The sequence below is a fragment of the Canis lupus genome, chromosome 16, assembly GCF_003254725.2.
Source record: "Canis lupus dingo isolate Sandy chromosome 16, ASM325472v2, whole genome shotgun sequence".
Classification (NCBI taxonomy): Eukaryota; Metazoa; Chordata; class Mammalia; order Carnivora; family Canidae; genus Canis; species Canis lupus.
Genome location: NC_064258.1, coordinates 15,442,595 through 15,460,906, shown reverse-complemented (window position 1 = coordinate 15,460,906; position 18,312 = coordinate 15,442,595). Strand labels below are relative to the sequence as shown.

At 46.1% G+C, this 18,312-nt stretch overlaps 1 long non-coding RNA gene and 4 other non-coding genes across 5 annotated transcripts; 4 read left to right on the top strand and 1 right to left on the bottom strand.

The window, feature by feature from the left end:
- The first annotated feature begins 44 nt into the window (after window positions 1–44).
- On the top strand, window positions 45–2,398 carry LOC125752613 (uncharacterized). Its single transcript, XR_007402566.1, has 2 exons — window positions 45–368; window positions 556–2,398. It is a non-coding gene; the product is annotated as an uncharacterized LOC125752613 (long non-coding RNA).
- A 3,184-nt stretch (window positions 2,399–5,582) lies between these two features.
- Window positions 5,583–5,654, bottom strand: TRNAC-GCA (transfer RNA cysteine (anticodon GCA)). Its single transcript has one exon. It is a non-coding gene; the product is annotated as a tRNA-Cys (tRNA).
- A 3,433-nt stretch (window positions 5,655–9,087) lies between these two features.
- TRNAC-GCA (transfer RNA cysteine (anticodon GCA)) lies at window positions 9,088–9,159 on the top strand. The gene has a single exon. It is a non-coding gene; the product is annotated as a tRNA-Cys (tRNA).
- Window positions 9,160–13,031: 3,872 nt separating this feature from the next.
- On the top strand, window positions 13,032–13,103 carry TRNAC-GCA (transfer RNA cysteine (anticodon GCA)). The gene has a single exon. It is a non-coding gene; the product is annotated as a tRNA-Cys (tRNA).
- Window positions 13,104–16,650: 3,547 nt separating this feature from the next.
- On the top strand, window positions 16,651–16,722 carry TRNAC-GCA (transfer RNA cysteine (anticodon GCA)). The gene has a single exon. It is a non-coding gene; the product is annotated as a tRNA-Cys (tRNA).
- Window positions 16,723–18,312: the final 1,590 nt, after the last annotated feature.

Sequence of the window (18,312 nt, the reverse complement as noted above, 5' to 3'; positions counted from 1 at the left end):
CCGGAGACCCCCGGCCTCGGCGGCCCGCTGGGCGCAGGCGCGAACTACACTTCCCAGAGGGCGCCGTGGCGCGGGCCGGGGGGCGGAGCCGGGGCCGTCTCCCCGAAGCCTCCTCCCCACCTGCTTCTCTCAGGACCCCAGGAAACTGCGGGGAGGGGCTCCGCGCCGGGTCCCGCCTGGTGGCCAGCTTGCGGGTGTGTTTGTCCGAGGTACGCATCCGTCCGTCATCATCCATCCATCACCCATGCGTGCATCCAACAGTTAGTGAGCGCATCCTCTGTGCCAGGTGCGGATGCTCAGATGAAGCGGGACCCGCCTCTCCCAGAGATCACATCCCGTAAACCAACCGTTTCCGAGGCCAAGGGGAGGTGTGTGTGTTGGGGGAGGGGGCGGGGGGGCTGCAGGGCGGACGGCGCGGCCCCGCGGTCTGCGGTGGGTGCCAGACCCCCGCACATCCAGATCTGCCACCCAGACTTGTGCCCCTCGCTCACCAGAGCATTGAGCCCGGTCATGACATCTCGTGTGACCAATTGCTGGTCGATTTGGTTGATTTAGGTGACCCCAGAAGCTCCTGGAACGTAAGAGGGCCTCAAATAAGTGTGTGATGAGTGAACAAAGCATGAGCCCCTTCACTTCCTGGCCAGGACGCGGCGGGCTGGCGGTGGGGGGCAGGTCCGCCGAGGACTGGGAGCCTCGTCCCGTCTCTGGAGGACCACCCCCTGTTGGAACAGCTCAGAGAAGGTGGGCGTGTGGAGCTCACCCCGCTCTGTGAGACAGAAGCAGGGGTGCAGCGAGGCGGAGAGGCCCGCCGCGGGGGGAGCCCGCTGCCCCCCATTTCCCTGCCCCGTAGGTTCTCTTCCTCTGGAATATTTGGGGAAAGAGAATTTCTCGCCCAGAAGTCTCAGTGCTGTTCCCGGAAGCAGCTCTGGCCCCCCGTAGGTCTCTCCTGGCCTTGCTACTGGTCACCTCCCGGAACTCTGGGGTACAGGGTTGTCATCCTTGGCCTGGCCTCCACGGAAAGGCGTGAGAGGAGACCACTCTCAGTTCCTGCCCAGCTTCACCCCCGGGCCAGGCCCCCTCCTTCATACCTAAAGAATCCCTGGCACAGGACCCGTGTGTGTGTGTGTGTGTGTGTGTGTGTGTGTGTGTGTGTGTGAACCGGGTGTAGGAGGATGTGAAGATGTCACAAGCTTCTCACTGCTTGGAAAAGGAAAGCTTAAGTTCAGCATCTGATCTCAGGATCCCTAAAGGACATAGAGCCAGTGGTAAGCCCCTTGCCTGTGCTGTGTGACCCACGTTCCTGCTGAGGTAGACTTCCTCCTAGTAGCCAATGTCACCCTTCTCCCAGAGCCTGCCTGCACCCCACCCTCCATCTCAGGATCCCTAAAGCTTTAAAATCACTTAATTTAGAAAAAAGTAATGCCTCTACCCAAGACACACCTTTACTGCTGCATGTAGAATCTTGACACCTCTTTGACTCAACCTCACCCTATCTAAGTAGGCTTAGACCCTGCTTGTAGACTCTGGCTCAGCCATTCCTAATATTAATTCACCAACATCCAATTTGCTGAATGACCAGTTTGCCAAAACTCAATTTGCTGAGTGGCCAATTCTCCCCATGATTGAGAAACCTTCCTATCCCTCTACCCCCAAAGTTTTATTAGTACCTCTGACCCTATTCCTGCATCACCCCTGTCTCTGTATCCGCATCGCAAGATGATTGTGGAGAACTGTCCTAAATTCCATTTAAAGTGTTTATGTGGCAGTTCTGGACACGGACAACGGTAGGAGTGCAGATGGAACAGATTTTTTTTTAATTCTCAATAATTCAGATGGGTTTGGAGCAAATCAATAATCAGTGGTTTCATTTTCATCATATTTGGCTTTTGGCTACCTGGCTATTCTGTGAATTGATTTTTGGTGAATAAGCCAGCTAAAGTTTTCCCAAATAAATTGGCTAGCTTCCTTTTATAGATAAATGGTACTGTCCACTGCTCCATGTGAAAATGGCTGCAATTTTAAAATATTTTCTATTTTTCATTATTTCTTTTTCTACCCATGAGGTTATTTAAAAGTACTTTTTAGTTTCAAAATGTATGGGTCCTTTTTAGAGTTATCTTTTTGTTATTGAGTTTTACCTTGTACTAAGAGAATGTGGTATATAATGTCACTTTTTGTTTAGGATTTTCTGAGACTTGCTTTGTAATCAAGTATGTAATAAATGTTTGAAACTTTGCTTTGAATGAGCATGTGTATTCTAATGTTGGCTGTAGGGATCTAGTTAGGTCTATTAAATCAAATTTATTGATTGTGTTATTTGTGTCCTCTCCATCTTATCATTTTATGCCTTTTGATGTATCAGTTACTAAGAAAGATGTATTAAAATATATTAATGTTGTGGATTTGTCCATTTCTTCCTGTATTTCTGACAATTTTTGCCTTATATATTTTGACACTGTGAATACAAGTACAGAATTGTATTTTTCTGAGAAAGTTCATTTTATTATTATAAAGCAACAGTCTTTGCCCTAGGAATACCTTTAGTCTATAATTCATTTTATCTGATATCAATATAGCTAAACTAACTTTATTTTGGTCAGTATTCATTTGGTGTATATTTTCCCAACTTTTCACTTTCAAACTTTTTATTTATGTTTCAGGAGAGCATTTTCTAAGACCATATAGCTAGAGTTTGTTGTTGAATCCAGAATGACAATTTCTGTCTCAATTGGCAAATAGTCCAGTTGTATTTATTGTGATTAGTAATATATTTTTATTCATTTCTACCATCGTTTTTGTGCTTTCTATTTATTCTGATGTTTTCCTATGCCTTTCTTTCCACTCTTCTATTCGATTGATCACTTTTTCTTTATACACCTTTGAGGAATTCACCTTGATTCACATCTTTCTACTAATTTGAAAACTATTTAATTTAGTCTTCCTTTTCTATATATCTAGGGATAGCTCTTTAAATTTTTACACACACATCTGATTTGATATAGTCTAACAATAATTAGTATTTCCACCCTCTTTCCACACAAAAGAAGGATTTCAATGTATTAGTTCAATCACATCATTCCCCTGTCTTCTGTGTAATTGTTCTCTATGGTTAAATATTATTTTTAAGCCCTCCTCAGCTCTTTTTTTTTTTTTTTGTCTTGTATAATTGGTGCTGTTTGGATTTACCAATGTGCTCACTAGTATCTTTGTTCACTGTTTTTCCTCTTGCCTCTTTCCCCTTCCTTTTGGGTTCAGTGTTCTTCTTTTGGAATTACAAGTTTTAAAGGTTCTTCCAGCAAGGATATCTTAGAAGTAAATTATTTCAGCTATATTTCTGTCGCTTTTGACTGATAGTTGAACTGAGTAGAGAATTCTAACTTATGGTCTTTCACTCAGAATACTTTATTCCATTGTCCACCAACCATCATTGCTTCTGTTGAAAAGTCTGCTGTCATTCTAATTATGCCATCATTGTACCTGATGTGTCTTTTCTATTTAGCTGTTTTTAAGATCATCCCTTTGGGGACGCCTGGGTGGCTCAGCTGTTGAGCGTCTGCCTTTGGCTCAGGATGTGATCCCAGGGTCCAGGGATCGAGTCCTGCATCAGGCTCCCTGCGGGGAGCCTGCTTCTCCCTCTGCCTGTGTCTCTGCCTCTCTCTGTGTCTCTCATGAATAAATAAATAAACTCTTAATAAGAAAGATCAGCCCTTTGTCTATGGTATTATGAAGACACTGCAATGGGCCTAGGTGTGGCTTTATCTCTTTTGGGATTCATTCCTTAAATCCGAGGTCTTTGTACAAGCCTGGAAATTTCTCAGCTATTATATATTTTAATGTTGCTTCTCCCTTGTTATGTTTTATACTTGTAGAATTCATATTTGACATTTATCAGAACTCTATTCTAGTCTTAGCCACTCTTTTTTGTTTTGCATTTTTTTTTACACATTTGCATTTCATTCCTGGAATTTTTAAAAGATTTATATTCTATTTCATTTACAAATCTCTCATCTTTCTGTCTAATCTGCTATTATACTATTAATTTCAGTGATTGTATTTTTCATTTTATATGTATCTGCTTCATATTTTTGAAAGTCATATATTCTCATACATTCAATTTCCTATGACTTTAATAATTTTGACCACACTTACTTCATAGTATCTATATGGTAATTCTCCTGTCTGACATTCTTTATTGTGTCTGGTGGTCTTCACTCATGGTTGGCTGATTCCTTGTTTACTTTATTATTTTTAATTGTGAACCCACTTTAAGACAGGTTTCATCCATGGGAATTCTGTGTGGCCTGACTTGCAGATGTGCCCTTCAGAGTTTGTGTCTGCTTCTCCACAATCATTGTTAGCCTGGGCACACTTTTTATGTCAACTTTTAGCTTGGGGAATTTCTGAACCATGCAGGTAGCATAAACTCAAAGTTCTAACAAGTATAGATCTGTGGTTATGAATTTTCAGGGGAGATTCCCTTCCTCCCTGAGAAGAGAAAGACCTCTTGTCTGTTTGTGCTGGTATTTTACTAGCCCACCCTTCTACTAATGGTGTGGCTCTCTGGGAATATGACTTTACTTGCAAGAGGGGTGTTTCAGATCTAGACCTAATCTGGATCCACATGGCTCTTAAAACTCATCACCTCAGCTGTCCCACCATAACCACAGGCATTCTTGGGGTTAAGACTTTAGTTTATTCCCCAATCAAGATATCTTTTATTGTCATGAGAGCTCATCTATACCTGTGATTGGATATTTGTTTGACAGCATTTGATAAAGTGATATTTTATCTTTCACTTCTGGGTGTTTTGAGGTAGAAGGAGTTTTAGATTATCTAATCTAACAGATTTCTGTAACAGAAATCTTTTTATTTTAAAATGACCCTCTCTTTTGTCTAGCAATCCTTATCATACACTTGACCATTTCTTCATTTGACTGTTTTACCCACCACAGACAGTTCTTCCCAACTATGTCTTTCCTGTGTCTGGCATTGAGTGGGAATCAAAAATGTCTTGAGTGAATGGATGATTCTAGATAAACAGGTGGATGTCAGCCACTGCTTTGATGTCAGGAAGCATTGTGAGGATGGAGTAGGGGCCAAAGAGCCCATCCATGCCTCTTTGGGGGAAGATGGATTAGAAACAGTGGTGTGGTTCGCACCAGAGAGTCACTTGTTAGCATATCTTCTTCATCCCATGTTCGAAGATCTTATGTTTGTAGCTTGAAATTGGTCACAGTGAGATTATTTGTACCATGAAACTGGAAAACACTAAAAATAAAAAATACCCTCCACCAAGAGCTGGTTGTTAAATATTTACCAGCATATCACTGATGTAGAACAATAAAAACATGTAGAAAAAGTACGCCTATGTAGAACAAGACCCATGGTAAGTGAAATATGAAGTCAAAGTTGGAGGAATCTATCACTGTGGGGCTGTGGTGTTCGGTGACAGGGTTTTAAGGTACCCTTGACTTTTTTTTTTTTTTTCCAGATTTGGGAAGTCTCAATATCCCCAGGCTCAGTATTAGGGAAAGGAGCTGAATCTTTAGTACCAGCTTCCCTGAACAAAAGTGGGAAATGGCAGGGGGCACCTGGATTTGAACCAGGGACCTCTTGATCTGCAGTCAAATGCTCTACCCCTGAGCTATACCCCCTGATGTAGGTGTGGGCCTAAGTAATACCTTTAACCTGTGCAGCCACACCCAACACCTATAAATTTTTGTCATAAATGTTCATTGGCTGGGCCTCCTGGAAGCTGCCAAGACTACCTCACCACAATTTTACCTCTCTGATGCAAAATGAGCAAAAGCCTCCCCCCCTCCCTGTAGCTGCCTCCCTGCTTTTTTCTAGAAGAGCACTGATCCCAACATTTAAAGCTGGAAGGGTCTTCAGAGTCACTAGTCTGTGCCATTCACAGCGAACATCTGAATGCAGATATTCAGGATTACTAGTCTTCCACCACACAAAGCCCTCTATTGATAGGATCAGAACCTAAATCCACTCTTTCTGACTTTATTGAACCAATGATTCTCTTAACTTCTTCACATCCCTATCTTCCATCAGTCAAAAAATGTAAAGGCCACACAATTGGAGCCATCTGAATAGATTTATACAAACCTGAAGACCAGCAGAGGGACTAGAATGCAGGCTTCTAGAGCATGAATATGCCACACAGCTCAAAGACCACAAGGGGAAAGCTAATGGAGGACACCAGGATTTGACTTGGTGCATGGACTACATTGGGCCAGTCTCAGATTTTTGTACTTAGGAATCATCTCAGGAGCTTGTCAAACATGCAGATATGATCTGGGGTTAGGAACAAACTCCTTATGGAAAGTCAGGAGACCCTCTTTGAGAAACACTGTCCGCAGAACCATCATGGCTTCCTTTTGTACCACCTGGAGAAAGACTCAGGTACTGAAACACCCAAGAAAGGAATGGGTTCGGAATTGGAGCACCCCCTCCAGGATCAATCAGGATTAAAACCAAAGACGATGGTCAAACTGCTTGTCATCTGAACTCTGCCCTAGATCAGTGTTTCTTAATTTTAAGGTGCCTCAGAATCATTTGGAGGGCTTGTTAAAACTAAGATGGCTGGGCTCCACCCCTAAAAGTTTGTAAGGACAAGGTCTCAAGTAATCCTGGGGCCTCACCTTGAGAAGCACCACTCTAGACCTCTACACATCTGCAGCCACAGCCAGGGCACCTGTTCACCGGTGCCTCTTCTGCATGGTCACCAGGCACTGATGCCTTCACTCCACCAAAGACAGTGTCCTGAGGTCCCTCTCCCCTTTCTCCTAGTGCCTACCTGGGACCACTGGGATGCTCTCAGTTGTTAGTCAGTCACCTTCTCACTTTGCCATTTAGGAAACCAACACCCAAGAAGCCTTCCACCCCTCACCAATATGGGGAGAACTTGTTCAAGCAAGTAAAGCCAGAGATGCACCTGTTTTGTTTGGAGCAGCCCAGTGTGAGTTCAAAAGCTGAATTCATCTCAGAAAAGTCAGGCTTGAGGGGATTGGTTGTAGAATTATTCCTATTTACAAATGAAATAGAAGGCGAGAAGGTATCCTTGGCCCCACAAAGGAAAGTATCCAGGTGAGAACATGGAAATGTGGAGTTCTCCAGAGATGCATCCGAACATCCTTGTCCTTGGAGATTTCCTTAACAGAAATTTGCTTTTATTCTTAACTTGCTGTTTTGTTTAGTTTTGTTTTGTTTTTAAGCCATGAATTGTGAGGGAGACAGATAATTAACAAAAATCTGTATTACTATAATGCAGGTCGTAATGGGGACTGCGAGGAAAACAGAGCAAAGCAAGGGGATAGAAATGACAGGGTGCAATTTAGACAGAGCCACCAGAGGAGGCCTAACTGATGAGCTAATGGCAAGCAGAGCCCTGAGTGCAGGGGAGAAGCACCGGACGGCTCTGAAGTGGCACCCTTGGAGGAACACTGAAGATCAGTGTGGCTGGAGGCAAAAAGGGAAGGAGTTAGGGGAGGAAGCAGCCAGGGCCAGCTCCTATAGATCCTGTAGGCTGCAGCATGGACTGAGATTTTGCTCTCAGGGGAGCAAGACTACCAAGCCGATCGGGAAACATTTCCTGACTCATGTCTGAAATACACATAGGGGAAAACCTGTCAGGAGAGTATGATAACAGGTCACATGGGCCTGGACCAAAAGTCATGGTAGTGGGCCACGGGAACTGCTCAGATGCACACACGTCTGACACCAAAGCCGACAGGACTTGCTGCTGGCTTTGGATGCAAAAGATAGAGGTGACCTGGCAGGTATTTGGCCTGAGTTACTGGGAGAATCATACCACTTAGGTGGGCAATGCAGGTGGAGTGGGGAGCTGGCCTGGGTGAGAACTAATAATTCTCTTTCTCCCATATTCTGTTTGAAAGGCCTAGTAGATCTCTGAATGAAGATATCAAGTATGAGGTCCTGGCTCAGAGAGGAGGCTGCAGGGCTCACTGGCTCATCCATGTGCATTTCAAGTCTCTTCCCCACACGATTCAGCTGTGGATTTAATGAGATTCTGCTTTCTGATCTTGTACATCTCAAATGTCCTTTCTTTGCCCTTTTTTTTTTTTTTTTTAATATGATAGTCACACACAGAGAGAGAGAGAGAGAGGCAGAGACACAGGCAGAGGGAGAAGCAGGCTCCATGCTCCGGGAGCCTGACGTGGGATTCGATCCCGTGTCTCCAGGATCGCGCCCTGGGCCAAAGGCAGGCGCTAAACCGCTGCACCACCCAGGGTTTGCCTTTATGCTTAAATATTATTTTCCCTGGGTTCAGAATTCTAGGTTGGAAGTTGTTTTTCTTCATATGTAAAAAAATACTTATTTTATAATAATAGAAAATATCAATAAAGACAACTATATTATTCAATTATTCATATCACCAAAGTGTCAAAAGTTTTTTAATTTCAAAATGCCATGGTTCAAGGGTCTACACAGCAGAAAGGTTATGTACATCGGTGCTTAATACTTTGAATTATAATTCTCAACTACAACTTATTTTTTTTAAATAACACAGTAAAGGAAGGAATTACATGATTTAGAAAATATGCATTTTAAACAATCCTGAATAACTATGACTATCCTGGGTTTAATGTGAGAATATTTAGGTCAACACACAATGCAAACAGTACATTTGAGGCTGTGGCGATTTGAGATATACTTTGAGTTTTTTACTTTGGGGAAAAATGTGTGTGTGTATGTGAGGTTCCTACTAAAATATAAATCTGCCTGTTAGATCGCTTTAATTTTACATTATATGGGGTTTTTTACTTAAATATACAATTTTAAAAATAAGAATGTTTTCCTGATAATAAAGCAACAAAGATGGTATAGATCACCGGACAAGATGGATGAATAACTAATTGCGCATAGAAGAAAAACAAAACAAAACAAAACCAGCCCAGCTGAAACATAGCCTGTAGAGGAGTCGGTAGAGGAGGCTGATGACCAGAAGCATGCAGTTCCGCAGATTTCCTGAGAATGAATGGCAGTTAGTGTACTGGACACTGGGGTAGTGCAACCTTAGTGAAAAGAAGCAAGTTAGGAAACTCTAGCGGCTGTGGGGGTATAGCTCAGGGGCAGAGCATTTGACTGCAGATCAACAGGTCCCCGGTTCAAGTCCGGGTGCCCCCTGTCGGTTTTCTTTCCTGGTCATTGTGAATGACCTGAGTGATTTCACTCCGTCTATTATTAGGTGGATTTTAAAGTTGGGCTGGCTCCCTCTTGAAGGGCTCCGCGGACAGAAAGTGCGAGAGGGTGAAAAGGTGGAAAGGCCACCTTGTTAAGAATTGGAGGTTTTGTGGTGACCCTCTGACCGGCGAGCGTGCTTGGGGAGTTCCCTTCTCTAAGGAGGGAGCGGCAGTTAGGGGTGCGTGCGGGAGCCGCGCGGGGGCGCTGCTCGTGAGCACCGGCCCTGGGTCTCAGCCCCCACCCGCTGGGCACTCTGTTAATGGAGGCCCGGGAAGGGGGGAGGGCATTTGTATTGTAAAACCGAGGCGCCCTCTCTCTCCCCTTCCTCCAGCAGCCCCCCCAACCCCGCTGCGCCGCTAGATAATCTGACAGGTGCATTGGGGAAGGTCTAGGCCTGATGATTCCAAACGTGTTTGGTTCTCAAAGCCGGTGGCCTGGGCAGGGGCCTGAGAAGCTGCCAGGTGCAGACGGAGGCCTAGAAGGAAAGGGTCTCCGCCCCACCCCAAGTGTCAGGCAAGCCCACGGAAGACGTGGGCGACTTGCTGTGTTGGATTCTGGATATTGCTGCGGGGGGCGGGGGGAACAGCGCTCAGGCTCCTAGGGGAGTAGTTGGAACATAGATCAGGTGGTCTCGGAAACATCATCCATTGAGCCCTCACATGCTGTCATTACAAATACGTATGTTTGTAGACTTTATTTCTTAGAGCAGTATAAGGTTTACACTACCCAGAGTAGAAAATACATAGAGTTCCCCTATTCCCTCTTACCTAGTCCCACCCCCACCCACAGGTTTCCAGTCGTTAACATCTTGCAGGTGTGGTACATTTGTTAAAATTGATGGACGAATATCTATCCGTTATCATTAACTGATACCTATAGTTTACATCAACGTTCCTACTGTTTTATGGGTTTTGACAAATGCATGACGTCATGTATCCACAATTACCTAGCTTCATAGGGATAGTCCCACTGTTCTAAAAATTCCATCTGCTATTCCTAGTCATTCCTCTTCCCTCCCGCCAACCCCTGGCAAACACCAATCTTTCACTGACCCTAGTTTTGCCTTCCCCAGAATGTCACAGTTAGAAGCATACTATATGTAGCCTTTCAGGATCAATGTTTCACTTAGCTATAGGCATTTCAGGTCCCTCCATATCGTTTTGTGGCCTGATAGCTCATTTCTTTTTGTGGCTGAAAAATATTCCATGGTATGGACCTGCCATCTTTATTTAGACTTGTTGGCATTCCAGATAACCACATCTTTCTGCAAGAAGGGAGGAGAGAAATTAAGAGTACACTAATTTTGACAAGCACTGAGTAACATATGAAAGTGCTGAATCCCTACACTGTACACCAGAAACTAATATAATGCTGTATGTTAACTACATTGGAATTTCAAAGAAGAAGAAAAAGGAGGAGGAGGAGGAGGAGGAAGAAGAAGAAGAAGAAGAAGAAGAAGAAGAAGAAGAAGAAGAAGAAGAAGAAGAAGGAGAAGAAGAAGAAGAAGAAAAGATGGAGGAGGATGAGGAAGTGGGGGAGGAGGAGAAAGAGGGGGATGAGAAGAAGGAGAAGATGAAAAAGAAGAGGAGGAGGAGGAGGAAGAGAAGAGGCAGATTAGGCCACAAGGCAAGTCCCTGGCAAGGCTATACAATTTCCCCCAGTCCCTATTCTGGCTTTGATCCATAATCATCTCCATACTGGTGGTAGGCATATGCAACTATCTTTCTTACACCTTCAACATTTGAAATTCCTTTCCACTTGGGGGGCGGAGTGTCCACCACTGTGCATGGCTGGTGGAAACCAGGACCTACCTCCACTACAACAGGCAAAAGTAGCAGACTTTGCCCTCCCACCAACCCCAGCCGTGCCCTAAGCTTCGCCAATCACATGCACAGGTTAAGACTCGGAACATGGCACAAGGTACACACAGGCAGGAAGAGGCTGGAATCTATTCCAGGGGAGCCAGAGCTCTGGCATGGACAGTCGGGCTGATGGCTGCACCCTGTGCAGTGGGGGCATTACCAGCCCCCTCAACCAGGAATCTGTTTGGGGGCAAATGATTCTGACCCGGCTGCCCTTTAATTCTGCCCATTTTCAGAGTATACCTCCTGAGGGTTCTGAGATTTTTGTCATTGTCCCGGCATTTCCTTATTTGCTTCAATTAGCCACTATCTGTTACTATTACTGGGACAGAATGCTGGCTGTGTGAAAATTAATCCTAGAAGTCAGGTGAGGGAAGTGAGGGGACCATGGCGTTGGTTATCTGGCCTTGTTGGGGTGAAAACTGGGAACATCTGGCCAGTTATTCAGGATTTGGAACCTGGCTGTCATTGACATACCATGACCAAGCAGGAAAGTTGAATATTGCCTGGGTCCCCTGGAATGAAGTACCCAGTGAGGGCCAAGCCCTGCTCTAGTAAGTTACCACAGAACACCAGGAAGCAACCTACAGTAGAGTGGCTAAGGGACTCAGACAAAGAAAATGAAGCTCAAATATGTAAAGGCTCTCCTCTAGTCAGCGCTGAGTGCAGACAGCCTTGTCTCTTACCTCTGAATCACTGAAAAAGCCTCCAAGCCAAAGCAGGGTGTGATCTTACAATGCCAGTTAAATGCACAGCATCATTGTGCCATGCGTGACAGATAGGACACTAATCAGCAAAAAGTGGGATCATCCCACCCACTTAGCACTTATTCAGTGGACTCAGAAACAAAGGTGAAAACATCAGGCATGGAGGCTAGAACCAGCTCCGGCAGATGGATATCACCTCACCTGGGGAACCTAGCCAGGCTGGGCAAAGGGCCCCCACATTCCAGTTACATCCTCTAAGGAAAGGATGGTGTTGTGTAGGTGGCTAGTAACCAGCAACATGGGAGCAGGTGGATTGTAGTAGAAATATCATGGATGGGCACTGCTTTATTCTCACCAGAATACTGATTTTGAGTTTACGTTGTGTTTTTGAGGTAAAACATGTTACCTGTGTAGCGCAGTAATAATAGATGTGAGCTGCAGAGCAATGAGAAAAGGATCTCCACTCGTCTACTCTATCTTCCATCTCATGGTTCAGTGTCCTCTGTGGTCTCTGGAAGGTGAATCTGGCCAGTCTCTGATACCATGTAACATACCCCTTAGGTGATGCACTGATGCTTTTTAGGAAGGACTGATGTGTGTTCCCAGTATATGAATGGAGGTCTGCAAGCAGGGAGGGCGGGAGGGTGGGGGGACCTGCAGGGCCTGGGCTCTCCTGCTGGGCAACAGAAGAAAGAGATCTCTGATCATGAAGCAGGGACCCTGGGGCCCCCAAACAGCAGCCTTCAGGCCTGCCCTAGCTTCCTCCCTTGTGCGGTGGAAGGATTCAGGGGCTCCTGCCTTTCTGGGGCTGTCTCTCGGAGGTCACACGCGCCCCTAGGGGACTGTCCCAAGAGGGGACGGGTTTTGGAGCCAGGGGAAGAAGTGCGGAACAGGCTGGAGTGCCAGCAGGGGTAAGGCTGGGGAGGATGGCCAGAGCAGACGGAGGAGGGAGGAGGGAGGAGGGAGGAGGGAGGAGGGAGGGGAGGAAGGATGGGGCGGGGTCAGCAGAGCCTGGTGCCTCCTGCAGCTCAGGTGTGGCTGGAGTGGAAAGCGCCTATCAGAGGAGCGAGGGGTCTCTGCGGGAAGGAGAAGGCGGCCTCGTGGGAACAGGGTGGCCTCTGGTGAGTCTGGAGGGCCTGCGGGTGTCACAGGCTTGCTAGCAACGAGGAGAACGTCCGAGGTGCTGTGGAATGCCTGGGTGTGGCGTCACGGTGAAGTAATGTACAGAGCACCCAACCCAGCGTCAGGGGGTATAGCTCAGGGGCAGAGCATTTGACTGCAGATCAAGAGGTCCCCGGTTCAAATCCGGGTGCCCCCTGCTGGAGCTTTGCTTTATTGCCGAACACAGAGGATGGCTTCCCAGATGCCCCACTCTCTTGAATGTCGTCAGGTGCCCTCCCCGCCACTTTTCCCCACACCCTGGCGTCTCAGGTGTCTTTTCTCCCCGGCATATTGAAGTTTGGTAGGTCTACCTCTTAGCTGCAATTCACCCCTCGGTTTCCATTCACCTCTCAGTTTCCGTTGCCTTTGCTTCGTGACTCTTCCGTTTCTCCCCCAGACGTGTGCTCTGCACCCCCTTGCTCTGGGCTAGGCCATAGGTACCAGTCTGGACCGACCCGGAGACAAAACCCACACAGTAACGTAAGTGGGAAGTTTAATATAACGAAATATTGTGTTATGAAAAGAGTAACTACAAAAGTGCAAAACAAACTCCAGTTATCCCGGGGGAGAGGGACTCAAAGGACAAATCTGGAAAGGGGACCCCTCTACAAAGCTGCGATTAGACCCGGGGGGTGGCGGGGAGGTTTGGTTGCAGCCCACTCGCCAGGTTGCCGCAGCCTGCCCTGTTCACTGTCCCCGGGCGAGCGAACCTCTTGGGCACAGGAGAGCCGCTTGGACGTGTGAGGTCTGGAGCGTGCAGCATCTGCACCCGGAGGGCTCGGGGACTAAACCTCGGAGCCGCAGATGCAAGCGGGGTTGGCCTGCGCACGCAGGTGGCAGTTGCTTACGGGGAGTTGGGGCGGTGGTGGCCTGCCCGGCTGTGGATGGAAGATCGCCATGGAACTTCATTCTCTGGGTGCCTGGTGGGCCCTCACACACCCACACCTCTGACCAGCCATGCAGCAGAGACCAAGGGGAAGGAAAAAAAAAAAAACCCACCAACAACACTTGGCAGAAATTAGGGAGACAATCCCCTTTTCTCCTGCGACATCCCTCTACTGACAGCTGCGCCCTCTACTGACAGCTGTTATTATTGCGCTCACTTGCAGGAGAAATGCTTGGAGAAGCCGGTCCCTCCCCCACTGCAGCGCGAGTGTGGGAGCACGAGCGTCAAAAAAAAAAAAAAATATATATATATATATATATATATATATATATATATATATATATATATATATATATATATATATATATATATATAACTGGTACATCGTGTGGTTTGCTTTGGCCAATATGTTAGCAAGTGTGTGCAGGCAGGACCTTGAGATCAACTTGCAAGGTTGGGTTTGTGCTTTGTGCTCTGGCGCTTCGGCTTACCAGGAGATGGGTTTATCCTGTGAGCTGCTGCCGCTTCAGCCTGGGCCCCAGGATAGACACACATGGCCTAACCTTAAGCCCAGCTTAAGGAGCCAAGGCTGGCTGGACCCGCAGCTTGAAGTGGACTTACCCAGACAAGCCCAGCCTAGATCGACTGATTCACATTCAATATTCTGACCCATGGGCATGAGAATAAATGCTTATTGTTGTGTGTCACCAGTTTGGGGTGGCTTGTTTTGTAACATATTGTACATTAGACTGGCAAATGCTAAATTTGACATACAGAAGGGGGCTACTGCTAAAACAAAAGGGTGAAGTACCTGGCATGTCTTCTCAATGAAGCAATGGGTGGCAAGGGAACTCTTACAATCACCTGGGGAAATGGAAAACTATTATTGAGGGCTGAGAAGTCAGAGGCTCATGATAACCTGGAAGGCAGAAAATACATTTGAACTTGTGGAATTAGGGGTAGGATATTTCAAGGAAAAATAGTGAGGGTGTGAGCTATTTTGGTTCAGGCTGTTTTTAATAAGGTGCTACAAAAAAATTGAGGTCAGAAGAGAACTTATTGGTTTGCAGTCAGAATTTTGAGGCAATCTAGACAGCTCAGAATTGCATAGTCGAATCAAGCTTAACGAACTCATAGTCTGAATGCACTTTATCAAGAGCATTGAAAAATTAAACTGGTGCCCAGTACATCCTCTCAGTCGGACAAAAATATTCCTAGAAAGACTAAGGCGTGCCCAAATATTTATAATTGAGCCGGAGGGAGAGCATATGTCAAAAAGAATTGTGATTGTGGCTTCTGGCACATGGAGTCAAATCAGTTGCTGTACTGACAAGAGTGTTACTAGCCTGGACAAAAAGACACGGAGACAGGTAAGTAAAAGGACCTGGCTTCCAGCATATTCTACAGGGGGAAAGCAAACTGAGAAGAAGGCTCAACAACCAGAAAGGACATATTTTCCAATGATCTCTTGAGAAATTGCAGAGAAGGATGAAGGAAAAGGAAGACTTCTCAGAGGGTTGGACCACAAGTCATGCAGTACCATGGACAGGGAGCTCTCCTGAGGTAGCAGAACCAGAGCCTAATCATACTGAGTTTTGGGAGTAGTTTGTTATACAATATTATTGTGAAAAGGCTGGCAAATTCTAAAATTGGGATCCAGAAGGGGGCTCTGGCTGGAACCCAAGGTAGCAGAGTGCACGGCCACTTTGCCTAGCATTTCAATTTCTGTGAGCTAATTTCTATGACTGTGTGTGCTTCCTATCATGATCAGTTTTTGGATGCAAATTGTGTATTACACTAAGTCTGTTTCTGTGCCATCATTGGATTTTGGGTGTGTGAGTGGCAGATCATTTGTTTTTTAAGTTTATAGTTCTCCTGATCAAAAGAAGCCTCCCCTGGATCTAATGTAGATCATAAGATACCAGACTTTGACTGCAGGAGGCTTTGGGGGTCTTGGGATCAAGCTGAGTAGATTATGCATGTGGAAGTAGTTATGACCAAGAGGGCAGATCACAGTAGATTAAAATGTTGGCCTCAGTTGTGTGCTTATTCTGTGTACGTCCTTCGCCGTGAGGCTTTTCAGATGCTGCCGTTAGAAGTGGGACAGATTTCCCTGACCTTGATTTAGGGCTGGGTCCTGAGAGTTGCTTTCACTGCTGGGATGCTAGCAAATGTGATACAAGCAGAGGTTTGAAACCTGCTTGCATAGTTGGTCTTGACTTTTTTTTTTTTTTTTCATTTCTGCCTTTGCCATGAGAAAAGTTGCCCTGCAAGCTGCCACTCCTCCAACTTGGACCCGAGAATAAACAGACTTGGAGCAAACCTAAGCCTAACTCACATAAAGAATCCAAGCACAGATGGACCTTCAGCTTGACGCAGGGCCACCAACCAGGTCACACCCAGACTAGACCCACTGATTGCCACCCATGTTGCTAACATAGGAACATGAAAATGCATGTTTATTGTTGCATGCATCCAGATTTGGGGAGGATTTGTTATGAAACATTATTGTAGATGTAGCTAATCCAGGCAGTATTCTTAGACGTCCTCTCCTTCCCCCTCCTACAGGTAGTGGGCAAGGAGTGGGGAGGAGATTGCAGTTTATCCAAGGAGTTCAGGTTGTGGCTACAGGGTAGAAAAGTGCTATTAGACAAGGGAGGGTCTCTTGGGGAACGGAAGGGTTATCTCCAGCCAGTTTGTGGTGGGCTTGCCAAGTTCATAGGTAGACCAAGAGAGAATAGAACATACAGTATGCTATAGAATGCTTGGATGCAGCAACACAGGTGAACTATGCTAAGGAGGAGCCTGGCTCTAGCAAGGGGGTATAGCTCAGGGGTAGAGCATTTGACTGCAGATCAAGAGGTCCCCGGTTCAAATCCGGGTGCCCCCTACAGATGGCTTAACTTATTGCCAAATGCAAACAGAGGTCTCATTTAGGATCCTGCTCTTTGTAAAGTCACCTACATCACCACCCTCCTTGGATGTTGTGTCAGTTTTCTCAAATGACTTCTGGGCTGTGGGGCATGTCATGGTGCTGTTGCCAATGATGTGTGTGTAGCAGAAGTTCCTTAGCTCCTCATTAAAGTTTACATTATGATCAGCGGATACTCAGCCTGTCCGCACCAGAATTACTTAAAAACAGATAAGCCCTAGGAATTATGATGTTGTAGAACTGAGGAGGTACCTGGGAACTTGTGTTTTGGGGAGGCACACCCCCCTGCCCCCCGCTAACTTTGACTATAACATCCAGTGATTCCAAGTGGCTGGAAAATTATTTTGGAATTTACACTATATAATTTTAAACAACATTCTGGTGCCAAACATCAATGACTTTTCAGGTTAGTGCCTTCAGCCCAGGACTGAGGGAATATAAGAGGTAAGGTGTAGGCACAGACAGCAGCCAGGGGTGCAGAGGTAAGAGAATGAGGACAAGGTAAGGAAGGTGTGGGCATGGTAGCGTGGTGACAGATGGCAGTGGCTCAGTACTGCTAGGTGTGGTGACAGGCATAACTGATAACTCGACTCTGCCTTAAAATCAGAATTGAAACATGCCAATTAGACAAGCCTGAGAAAAGCGTTTGACTGATAACCTAGAGGTCCCCGATTGTAATTCAAATGTGTTCTTTTTCCCTCCCAATCTTGAACCCTCTTTCCATCTTTTGAGGATCCCCAATTACGTGAGCCCTGGCAGAAGAAATGGTTCTCCTTGCAGCTGCAGAAGCCAAAATTAAAGGCTATTTCTCCCCTTTGCCCCCTAGCACTTCTGGACCAACAGGTGCTCCTGACTCACACTACACTCAGATCAAGTGACACAGATTCTAGTGTTGGCAGAGCCCACGCATCGTCCAGCAGCTCCCTAACCGGTCCGAGAGCCTAGCTGGCTGCGTCCCCTTGGATCGCCCCTGTCTCGAGAACCTGAGTCTCCAACTTCCCTGCAGTGCTCCGGGCTGGCTCCCTGCCACCTGGACAATGATTGTCTCACCTTTTTCCATAGACAGAACCAGTTCCTATTTCTGTAACCATGTGCCTACGCTGATACGACATTTGGACCTAGTTGCAGGCCAAAGACCTCAAAGAAAGTGCGGTGGATGTAAGATTGCTTTTCTGACCTACTCAGGATTGAAGACAGTGGAAATCCAGTTGATTCTTCAGGGCTGAAAATCTGCGAACCCATGGGCCCTCAGTGGTAAATGGGCTGATTAATTGACCACATAGATTCAGTTGACCAATGGATCAGAGGCTTACTCATCTGGTAGGCATCTAATGGCTTTTTGTAGCTGACGTCTCTTCTGATTGGTTAGTATCCGTGCTGCCGCGATGGCTAAATATTTTGAGTACCACTCCCGAAATAAAGCTCCCCCTGGAGGACAAAACCTTCAGGGACCAGCTGTTGTGACAAAACAGGATCTAGGCCCAAGCCAAAGCTAAAAACTCCCCCCACTCTACTGAGTGATTGAGATCCTGAAAAACAAAGAGAAGA